General features: G+C 42.7%; 1 protein-coding gene across 7 annotated transcripts in view; it reads right to left on the minus strand.

Moving 5' to 3' along the window:
* LPP (LIM domain containing preferred translocation partner in lipoma) overlaps positions 1 to 12,086 on the minus strand; it is a 694,560-nt gene that overhangs the window by 612,983 nt on the left and 69,491 nt on the right. For all 7 annotated transcript variants that reach the window (XM_082393255.1, XM_082393258.1, XM_082393259.1 and 4 more), the window contains one exon: positions 11,269 to 11,385. The gene's annotated coding sequence lies outside the window, so the exon portion shown is untranslated. The remainder of the gene's footprint in view (positions 1 to 11,268; positions 11,386 to 12,086) is intronic.

Here is a 12,086-nt window from a genome sequence, read left to right on the forward strand (position 1 = left end):
TGCTTTTAGCAAGAAGAACGAGGCAGAGGAAATGGTGTGTCACTTCCAGGATTAGGTTACAAAAAGGCTGTGGATGTGGCTTGATCTGAGGGATTGTGTCTTGCTCACTTGCTCTGAGGGAAGCCAACTGCCATGTTGTGAGCTGCCTATGGAGAAGCCCACAAGGCAAGCAACTGAGGGCAGCCTCCAGCCAACAGTCTGCGAGGAACTGAGGCCCCCAGTCCAACAACCCATGGGGAACTGGATCCTGCCAATGACGTGATTGAGCTTGATGGTGGGTCCTCCCCCAGTGGAACCTTCAGATGAGACTGTAACCTCAGGACAGAACTGGAGGTACCCATCTAAGCTGTTCCCAGATTCCTGACTCACAGAACCTGTGAGATAATCAATGTTTCTTGTTTTAATGTGCTAAGTTTGGGGTAACTGGTTATGCAGCAATAGATAGAGAAGACGGCATTCCAATCTGAGAGGTCCAGTCCTGGATTATTCTAAAGGCCCCTACCAACACCACCATTTTTCTTGAGGCTTAGGGAGTAGGCCAAAAGAGACTGGCTATCAGGAACTCTTGAAAGGAACCTGTGTCCCACAGAATGTAGAGATGCTTGCTGGCTTGGTAACATATACCCACGCATGCTCTGGCCACCTGGAGGTGACCATGGAAATAATATCAGTGCAGGTCAAAATCAACATGATGGTTTTGGCAGCAGTACAGTGATGGGAAATAAACCAGAGACTGAAGCACATGTGGAAGGTGAAAGGCTCCTTGCCTGCCCAGCTGTGTTCTGCCATCAGCTACACCACCATCAGAACCTGTCCAGCCAAACTGTAGCTCCATGGTTCACTGAGAAGTTCTGAGGTCAGACCCCCTCCTCCTAGAAACCTTCCCCAGTGTTCCCAATTCTTTCCACTCCCCCATCCTTTCATCTAAGCCCCTTGAGAACTGAAGCTATAACTTAATTACCTCGATTTCCCAAGCACCTAATACAAGACCTGGTGATCAGAGGGAGACCTTCAAGATGGCGGAGGAGTAAGACGTGGAGATCACCTTCCTCTCCACAAATACATCAGAAATACATCTACATGTGGAACAACTCCTACAGAACACCTACTGAATGCTGGCAGAAGACCTCAGACTTCACAAAAGGGAAAAAATTCCCCACATACCTGGGTAGGGCAAAAAAAAAAAGAAAAAACAGAGACAAAAGAATAGGGCCGGGACCTGCACCTCTAGGAGGGAGTTGTGAAGGGGGAAAAGTTTCCACACACTAGGAAGCCCCTTCACTGACGGAGATGGGGGGTGGTGGGGTGGAAGCTTTGGAGCCATGGAGGAGAGCACAGCAACAGGGGTGCGGAGGGCAAAGCAGAGAGATTCCCACACAGAGGATCGGTGCCGAGCAGCACTCAGCAGCCCGAGAGGCTTGTCTGCTCACCCGCTGGGGCAGGCGGGGCTGGGAGCTGAGGCTCGGGCTTCGGAGGTCAGATCCCAGGGAGAGGACTGGGGTTGGCTGCGTGAACACAGCCTGAAGGGGGCTAGTGCGCCACAGCTAGCCGGGAGGGAGTCCGGGAAAAAGTCTGGACCTGCCTAAGAGGCAAGAGACCATTGTTTTGGGGTGCGCGAGGAGAGGGGATTCAGAGCGCCGCCTAAACGAGCTCCAGAGACTGGCGCGAGCCACGGCTATCAGCACAGAACCCAGAGACAGGCATGAGATGCTAAGGCTGCTACTGCAGCCACCAGGAAGCCTGTGAGCAAGCACAGGTCACTATCCACACCTCCCCTCCCGGGAGCCGGTGCAGCCCGCCACTGCCAGGGTCCCGTGATCCAGGGACAACTTCCCCGGGAGAACACACGGTGCGCCTCAGGCTGGTGCAATGTCACACCGGCCTCTGCCATCGCCAGCTAGCCCCACATTCCATACCCCTCCCTCTACCCCAGCCTGAGTAAGCCAGAGCCCCCGAGTCAGCTGCTCCTTTAACCCCGTCTTGTCTGAGAGAAGAACAGACACCCTCAGGCGACCTACACACCAAGGCAGGGCCAAATCCAAAGCTGAACCCCAGGAGCTGTGCGAACAAAGAAGAGAAAGGGAAATTTCTCCCAGCAGCCTCAGGAGCAGCGGATTAAATCTCCACAATCAATGTGATGTACCCTGCATCTGTGGAATACCTGAATAGACAACAAAGCATCCCAAAACGGAGGAAGTGGACTTTGGGAGCAACTGTTGACTTGGGGGTTGTTTTCTGCATCTAATTTGTTTCTGGTTTTATGTTTATCTTACTTTAGTATTTAGAGTTTATTATCATTGGTAGATATGTTTGTTGATTTGGTTGCTCTCTTCCTTTTTTTTTAATATATATAGATATTTTTTTTTTCCTTTTTCTCTTTTTGTGAGGGTGTATGTGTATGCTTCTTTGTGTGATTTTGTCTGTATAGCTTTCTTTTACCATTTGTCCTAGGGTTCTGTCTGTCCGTTTTTGTTTGTTTGTTTGTTTTTTAGTATAGTTTTTAGTGCTTGCTATCATTGGTGGATTTGTTTTTTTGGCTCGGTTGATCTTTCTTTCTTTCTTTTCTTTTTTTATTACTTTTTAATTTTTTTTATTTTTTGTTTTAATAGCTTTTTTATTTTATTTTATTTTTTCTTTCTTTCTTTCTTTTTAACTGAGGCAGAAGAAGGGATAAGTGACCTGGAAGATAAAATAGTTGAAATAACTACCGCAGAGCAGAAGAAAGAAAAAAGAATGAAAAGAACTGAGGACAGTCTCAGAGACCTCTGGGACAAAATTAAACACACCAACATTCGAATTATAGGGGTCCCAGAAGAAGAAGAGAAAAAGAAGGGGACTGAGAAAATATTTAAAGAGATTATAGTTGAAAACTTCCCTAATATGGGAAAGGAAATAGTTAATCAAGTCCAGGAAGCACAGAGAGTCCCACACAGGATAAATCCAAGGAGAAACATGCCTAGACACATATTAATCAAACTATCAAAAATTAAATACAAAGAAAAAATATTAAAAGCAGCAAGGGAAAAACAAGAAATAACATACGAGGGAATCCCCATAAGGTTAACAGCTGATCTTTCAGCAGAAACTCTGCAAGCCAGAAGGGAGTGGCAGGACATATTTAAAGTGATGAAAGGAAAAACCTACAACCAAGATTACTCGAGCCAGCAAGGATCTCATTCAGATTTGATGGAGAAATTAAAACCTTTACAGACAAGCAAAAGCTAAGAGAATTCAGCACCACCAAACCAGCTTTACAACAAATGCTAAAGGAACTTCTCTAGGCAGGAAACACAAGAGAAGGAAAAGACCTATAATAACAAACCCAAAACAATTAAGAAAATGGTAATAGGAACATACATATCAATAACTACCTTAAATGTAAATGGATTAAATGCTCCAACCAAAAGACATAGACTGGGGCTGAATGGATACAAAAACAAGACCCATATATATGCTGTCTGCAAGAGACCCACTTCAGTCCTAGGGACACATACAGACTGAAAGTGAGGGGATGGAAAAAGATATTCCATGCAAATGGAAATCAAAAGAAAGCTGGAGTAGCAATTCTCATATCAGACAAAACAGACTTTAAAATAAAGACTATTACAAGAGACAAAAAAAGGACACTACATAATGATTAAGGGGTCAATCCAAGATGAAGATATAACAATTGTAAACATTTATGCACCCAACATAGGAGCACCTCAATACATAAGGCAAATGATAACAGCCATAAAAGGGGAAATCAACAGTAACACAATCATAGTAGGGGACTTTAACACCCCACTTTCAACAATGGACAGATCATCCAAAATGAAAATAAATAAGGAAACAAAAGCTTTAAATGATGCATTAAACAAGACGGACTTAATTGATATTTATAGGATATTCCATCCAAAAACAACAGAATACACTTTCTTCTCAAGTGTTCATGGAACTATCCTCCAGGATAGATCATATCTCGGGTCACAAATCAAGCCTCGGTAAATTTAAGAAAATTGAAATCGTATCAAGTATCTTTTCCAACCACAACGCTATAAGACTAGATAGCAATTACAGGAAAAAATCTGTAAAAAATACAAACACATGGAGGCTAAACAATACACTACTAAATAACCAAGAGATCACTGAAGAAATCAAAGAGGAAATCAAAAAATACCTAGAAACAAATGACAATGAAAACAGGACAACACAAAACCTATGGGATGCAGCAAAAGCAGTTCTAAGAGGGAAGTTTATAGCAATACAATCCTACCTCAAGAAACAACAAACATCTCAAATAAACAACCTAACCTTACACCTAAAGCAATTAGAGAAAGAAGAACAAAAAAACCCCAAAGTTAGCAGAAGGAAAGAAATCATAAAGATAAGATCAGAAATAAATGAAAAAGAAACGAAGTGAACAGTAGCAAAGATCAATAAAACTAAAAGCTGCTTCTTTGAGAAGATAAACAAAATTGATAAACCATTAGCCAGAATCATCAAGAAAAAAAGGGAGAAGACTCAAATCAATAGAATTAGAAATGAAAAAGGAGAAGTAACAACTGACACTGCAGAAATGCAAAGGATTATAAGAGACTACTACAAACAACTATATGCCAATCAAATGGACAACCTGGAAGAAATGGACAAATTCTTAGAAAAGCACAAACTTCCAAGACTGAACGAGGAAGAAATAGAAAATATAAACAGACCAATCACAAACACTGACATTGATACTGTGATTTAAAATCTTCCAACAAACAAAAGCCCAGGACCAGATGGCTTCACAGGCAAATTCTACCAAACATTTAGAGAAGAGCTAACATCTATCTTTCTCAAACTCTTCCAAAACATAGCAGAGGCAGGAACACTCCCAAACTCATTCCATGAGGCCACCATCACCCTGATACCAAAACCAGACAAAGATGTCACAAAGAAAGAAAACTACAGGCCAATATCACTGATGAACAGAGATGCAAAAATCCTCAACAAAATACTAGCAAACAGAATCCAACAGCACAGTAAAAGGATCATACACTGTGACCAAGTGGGTTTATCCCAGGAATGCAAGGATTCTTCAGTACATGCAAATCAATCAAAGTGATACACCATATTAACAAACTGAAGAGTAAAAACCATATGATCACCTGAATAGATGCAGAAAAAGCTGTTGACAAAATTCAACACCCATTTATGATTAAAAACCCTCCAGAACATAGGCAAAGACGGAACTCACCTCAACATAATAAAGGCCATATATGACAAACCTACAGCCAACATCGTTCTCAATGGTGAAAAACTGAAACCATTTCCTCTAAGATCAGGAACAAGACAAGGCTGTCCACTCTCACCACTATTATTCAACATAATTTTGGAAGTTTTAGCCACAGCAATCAGAAAAGAAAAAGAAATAAAAGGAATCAAAATCAGAAAACAAGAAGTAAAGCTACCACTGTTTGCAGATGACATGATACTATACATAGAGAATCCTAAAGATGCTACCAGAAAACTACTAGAGCTAATCAATGAATTTGGTAAAGTAGCAGGATACAAAATTAATACACAGAAATCTCTTGCATTCCTATACACTAATGATGAAAAATCCGACAGAGGAATTAATGAAACACTCCCATTTACCACTGCAACAAAAAGAATAAAATACCCAGGAATAAACCTACCTAAGGAGACAAAAGACCGGTATGCAGAAAACTATAAGACACTGATGAAAGAAATTAAAGATGATACAAACAGATGGAGAGATATACCATGTCCTTGGATTGGAAGAATCAACATTGTGAAAATGACTGTACTACCCAAAGCAATCTACAGATTCAATGGAATCCCTATCAAACTACCAATGGCATTTTTCACACAACTAGAACAAAAAATTTCACAGTTTGTATGGAAACACAAAAGACCCCGAAGAGCCAAAGCAATCTTGTGAAAGAAAAATGGAGCTGGAGGAATCAGGCTCCTGGACTTCAGAGTATACTACAAAGCTACAGTAATCAAGACAGTATGGTACTGGCACAAAAATAGAAATATAGATCAATGGAAAAGGATAGAAAGCCCAGAGATAAACCCATGCACCTATGGTCACCTTATTTTTGATAAAGGAGGCAAGAATACAGAGTGGAGAAAAGACACCCTCTTCAATAAGCAGTGCTGGGAACACTGGACAGCTACATGGAAAAGAATGAAATTAGAACACTCCCTAACACCACACACAAAAATAAACTCAAAATGGTTTAAAGACCTAAATGTAAGACCAGACACTATAAAAGTCTTAGAGGAAAACGAAAACATAGGCAGAACACCCTATGACATAAATCACAGCAAGATCCTTTTTGACCCACCTTCTAGAGAAATGGAAATAAAAATAAACAAATGGGACCTAATGAAACTTAAAAGCTTTTGCACAGCAAAGGAAACTACAAACAAGACGAAAAGACAGCCCTCAGAATGGGAGAAAATATTTGCAAATGAAGCAACTGACAAAGGATTAATCTCCAAAATATACAAGCAGCTCATGCAGCTCAATATCAAAGAAACAAACAACCCAATCCAAAAATGGGCAGAAGACCTGAGTAGACATTTCTCCAAAGAAGATATACAGATTGCCAACAAACACATGAAAGGATGCTCACCATCACTAATCATTAGAGAATGCAAATCAAAACTACAATGAGGTATCACCTCACACCAGTCAGAATGGCCATCATCAAAAAATCTACAAACAATAAATGCTGGAGAGGGCATGGAGAAAAAGGAACCCTCTTGCACTGTTGGTGGGAATGTAAATTGATACAGCCACTATGGAGAACAGTATGGAGGTTCCTTAAAAAACTAAAAATAGAACTACCATACGACCCAGCAATCCCACTACTGGGCATATACTCTGAGAAAACCATAATTCAAAAAGAGTCATGTACCACAATGTTCACTGCAGCTCTGTTTACAATAGCCAGAACATGGAAGCAACCTAAGTGTCCATCGACAGAAGAATGGATAAAGAAGATGTGGCACATATATACTATGGAATATTACTCAGCCATAAAAAGAAATGAAATTCAGTTATTTGTAGTGAGGTGGATGGACCTAGAGTCTGTCATACAGAGTGAAGTAAGTCAGAAAGAGAAAAACAAATACTGTATGCTAACACATATATACGGAATCTAAAAAAAACAAAAACAAAAATGGTTCTGAAGAACCTAGGGGCAGGACAGGAATAAAGAAGCAGACGGAGAGAATGGACTTGAGGACACGGGGAGGGGGAAGGGTAATCTGGGACGAAGTGAGAGAGGCATGGACATATATACACTACCAAATGTAAAATAGATAGCTAGTGGGAAGCAGCCACATAGCACAGGGAGATTAGCTCGGTGCTTTGTGACCACCTAGAGGGGTGGGATAGGGAGGGTGGGAGGGAGATGCAAGAGGGAGGAGATATGGGGATATATGTATATGTATAGCTGATTCACTTTGCTATAAAGCAGAAACTAACACACCATTGTAAAGCAATTATACTCCAATAAAGATGTTAAAAAAAAAAAAAAAGACCTGGTGATCAATGAATGTGTGTTGTAAACAATAGCTTTCTAATGTGTATTTCCCTCTTATGTATGTCTTTCTCTCCAACTAGACTATAAGCTTCTCATGGTTAGGGACTATGCCTAATTCACCATGGTGTCCTAAAGATCCTGAGTTTTGCTGACTTCCAGACAAACACTGGGATCAGGGCAGAGAGCAAGCACACGCCCTGTGAACCAGGAGCAAATATTTGGCATCAATCTACACAGGACTCATGGGGCTCTCCATCCATTCACCATCAGCTCCCCTCCACCACACAGTAGCCCAATAGGGGAGAACCTGAGAACTCCTGACAACCTAGGGCTCTGCCCAAGGTAGAGTAGAAGTGTGTCCACTCTGCTGAGGTCAGGAAATAGAAGCATGTGGAATTAGGAGGAAAGAAACAAAAGAAAGAGCCAGCTCCACCTTCTACTTACATGGACAGCAAAACATCTCCGACAACACATCCCTTGGTTACAGAACAGCCACAGGGCCTCAGGAGTCTGGATGAGTCCCTGCTCAGACCCAACAAATCCTTTTGCAACTTTTGAAGCAGTAACATAAAAGCATTAAAGCTGGCTACACAGATGGTCACACACGCCCAGAAATCACCTGACTGACAGATTGGAGGGAGCCAAGACCTTCACCTCTGACGGAAGTGTCCAATGCTTTGCTTCCGGCGGAGAGTAATACCTGATTCTTCTGAGGACCAAAGAGGAAATATTAAAACTGAAAGCCCTTGGCTACCATCAACAATTGTATGCTAGTATCAACAGAGGGAAATAATTTCCTTCCTGACTCCCACTAGGCCAGTCACGCCTAGAGCAGAAGGTGTGATTATCTAATCAAACAACGCCAAGTCCCAAATGGCTAGACTGTAGCTTCTAGGGAATTTCTCAAAGCACTGAGACTTCCTCAGTCTCTGAATCTACCTCCCTCCACCTCCTGCCGCCTAGAGCAAAAACAAATATGGAAAGTACTCATGATACACAACTTCATCTCAACTTCAACCATGATCATTAAGCTAGGTTCCAGATCTAGCTCCTTTCCGAGACGGAGGACAGATTACTGCCCATCCAGTCCTGGGGATGATGGGGGTACAGAGTTGGAAGGAAGGGCACACACGGAGCATATACTATGCACCAGGAGCAGTGCAGGGGATTGCACATTACATTCTTATGTTTCTTTATATTTAAGATCAATATTTTTCTTTATAGTCAATGTCTTATTTTTCTTTATACTCTTTATGTTGAAACTAAAGAAGAAAACAACTGTAACGATCTATCACGTATGGACCACACTTTACAGTTTGCAAAACAAGTTGGCATCTATCAACCCACTTGCTCTAAACAAACACGAGACGTGGGCAGGACAACGATCATTATTCCTCATTCTCTGATCAGGGGAATGAAGGTGGAGGGATGTTGTTTTCTAGGGTTGCACATCTAATATTTGGCGGGTCTTCTGATACCCCATGCCACCATACTCGCTGCCTTTTTATGCACTCGCAAACTTCTTAAGGCGTGCTGGTCCCAGAAGCCTATTTCTGTCCAGTTATTTGTTTCATTCTCATACAACCACGCAGTTCAGCCTCATCTGTGCTAGAATTCCTAAAGCTTGCCAACAGAGAATTGGTCAGCACCTGACAGAACACCCTCAGGAAAAGGGCCAGTCACTACCTTTGGATTTAGTCTTTCTACCCAGGAAAATGCACTGCGCACCTATTATGTGCCAGAGATCCTACTAGCCTGTGGAGCTACACACATGAGCAGGAGATGCTGCCCCTCTTCTGACTGCATTTTATATCCTTAAAGGTCATTGTCATGTGTGCCCTGCATCCTGCCTTTTCCGGGTCTCATTCCTGTAACAGTGGGACATCATTTCCGGTCCTCTCAGCATCCTAGTGCGGAGAGGCCAGTTGGCTAACGTCCCTTTCAGAGGAGGAGGCAAGGACTAAAGTCCCATACCCTAGGAGAGCCCCAACAGGAGGGTAAACAAAAGGTTCATGGTCGCCCACAAAGCCTTAGTGCTCTCTCTGCCCCCTATCAGCACTCACATACTCTTTGGAGGAACCACCTCTTCTCCACTGTGGAGCTGCCATAAGCTTCCAGGTGACAGCAGGCAGCCAGCTCGTGACCAAGAGGGGAAACATCCTGCGGATGAAGCCAACACACACACAAGAGGGCAGAGCAAGGAGCACTGCAGAGAAACAGAGCCCAGGTCCTGCTCAAACTGAGCCTAAGGGCCACCTTACCTCGGGACTTGCCGGCTTCTGGCAGGGTCACCCCCCCCCCCCCGCCCCGCCCCACGTTGTTCTCTCTGTACTGCAGCCTGAGGCTGCGTCAGTGTTTTGGAAGACAAAAGCCACTGTTGGCTCATAATTAGCTTATGGACAACAGACGCTTCTGAGTTTCTTCCAACGCGCTCCTGGTAAGGTGCTCTCTCCCATTCTGTCATGACACACTCGATTTTTTTGTTTGAATCCAAGTACAAGGCTTCATATTCATCACAATTTAATTTTAAGTACTGAAAAAACTCAGGCAGTAGAGGGGAGAACAAAGATTTACATCTGATGCTCAAAGCGTATGCTTGGGGCAAGACATCTCAGACCATGTTTGAAATGTTAACAGACTAAAATGTTTAAGAGTCCAAGCAGTGGTTTCCAGCCTTTCATCTTATGCAGATCCATAGGTGCAAAGAAAACCCGGTGTTCTTTTAAGATACATTGATTAAGAAAACAAAGGGTGACAAAATGTAACTGTAAACTCAGACATACTTTTAAATGAAATTAGGTTTTATGGACCACTACAGCATCTGCTCCCTTTTGAAAAACTACACCACGATCATGGCAACACATATTATTTATCTGGTAAAAAGCCAGAGGCGGGGCATATAGGGACTGGCCCTGGAGATGGAGAGCACAAATCTAGAATTCTAAATAGAAGCCTTTCCCAGAATCCCCCAGCTATTTTCCTCAGATCCCCCTACAGCCCAGGGTATCCCATATCATCGATTCTTTTCTAGAATACGATGTTCTACCTGCTATAAACACAGAGGAATTCCAAAACACAAGGGAAAGTTTCCCTTACCTGCTCACCATTCTCCTTTCTGAGTGTGCAACAGGATTCCAGGAGTCAAACTCAGATCCCTGTGGAGACCGTGCAGGCCCTTTAAGACACAGGTGCACACCCTTGACTAAGCAAATTTAGCTTCCCCTACCTCAAAGGGTTGATGTGAAAATACAATAAGATCACAGAAGAAGCCTCTTGCACCGGGGTGAGCAAGAGCAGCTCAATACTATGACTTCTTTTCCTCAGAAACGCCCATAACACTGTTCATTGACACTTTCTTTCTGGTCCTTCAATTTCAAGAACACTTCCCTCCATGACAAAGGAGAAAGAAGGAAGCAATGCAATTATTGGCAATCTAAAATCCTCATTCGTCCAAATCTTCTTCCAATTTCTCTTCCTGCCACCTTCCAAGAGCTGAGTCCTGCCTTTGCTTTGCCACACATTTTATTAGCATTATTATATCCTGTCCATTGCCAATGAAATCGGCTCAAGAAGACGGGAAGAATATTTTTGTTCTTCTTAGTTCTTAGTCCATCCTAGTTACCAGTGCCCATGCTTTAAATGGAAACCACTAATTTTTAAAACTCATTAAAATATGCATATTGATTATAAAAGGAAAAAGTTTTCTTCTTTGCATAGGACTCACCAACTGAGGAAAAATATCCTCCCTCCGATGAGTGCCCTGTAGAACAACGGAGAAAGCACTAAACTGGAATCAGGTGACTGGATTCTGTCTTCAGTTCTGTTTCCTCAGTGTTCCCACCTGTGGAAATGGGAGAAGGAGGTTGCTTATGAATCTCTAGGATCTTACCAGCTGTAGAACTTCCCAAGTTTATGAACTTACTGGGTAAACCATACTGGGAATACCAGGCTTGAAACCCACAAATCTAGTGGCTGACCTCTGTATCTCCTAAGCTGCCAGTCAGCTCCTGGCACTTTTATTTCACTAATGTGCCTTAGAATGATGAGGAAAGAGAATGCTCGTACCCCAGTGTTCCTACCTCAGCTTTTGGGGGTAATATAGCTTCATCATAATATCAGAAGTGAAAGAGATAGATCAATTAGATACTCACATTTTAGGCAAGAAAAAACTAACAGCAAAATCTGAACTACAATAAATAAAAAGAGACAAGGAATATGAGTTTGGAGATAGATTTCTAACTATGGGATCTAGTGGCTGCTGTGAACCTTAGTTTCCTTGCCCAAAAAATGAGAGCCAGTGAGCAGCAGAGGGCTGGACAACCTTGAGGCTTCCTGGGAAGTCCTCATTACTGGCTTTATTTCATTAAGAACTATCAGTATGGGCTTCCCTGGTGGCGCAGTGGTTGAGAGTCTGCCTGCCAATGCAGGGGACACGGGTTCGAGCCCTGGTCTGGGAAGATCCCACATGCCGCGGAGCAGCTGGGCCCGTGAGCCACAACTACTGAGCCTGCGCGTCTGGAGCCTGTGCTCCGCAACAAGAGA

This window comes from Balaenoptera borealis (genome assembly GCF_965194805.1).
Source record: "Balaenoptera borealis genome assembly, chromosome: 5".
Taxonomy (NCBI): domain Eukaryota; kingdom Metazoa; phylum Chordata; class Mammalia; order Artiodactyla; family Balaenopteridae; genus Balaenoptera; species Balaenoptera borealis.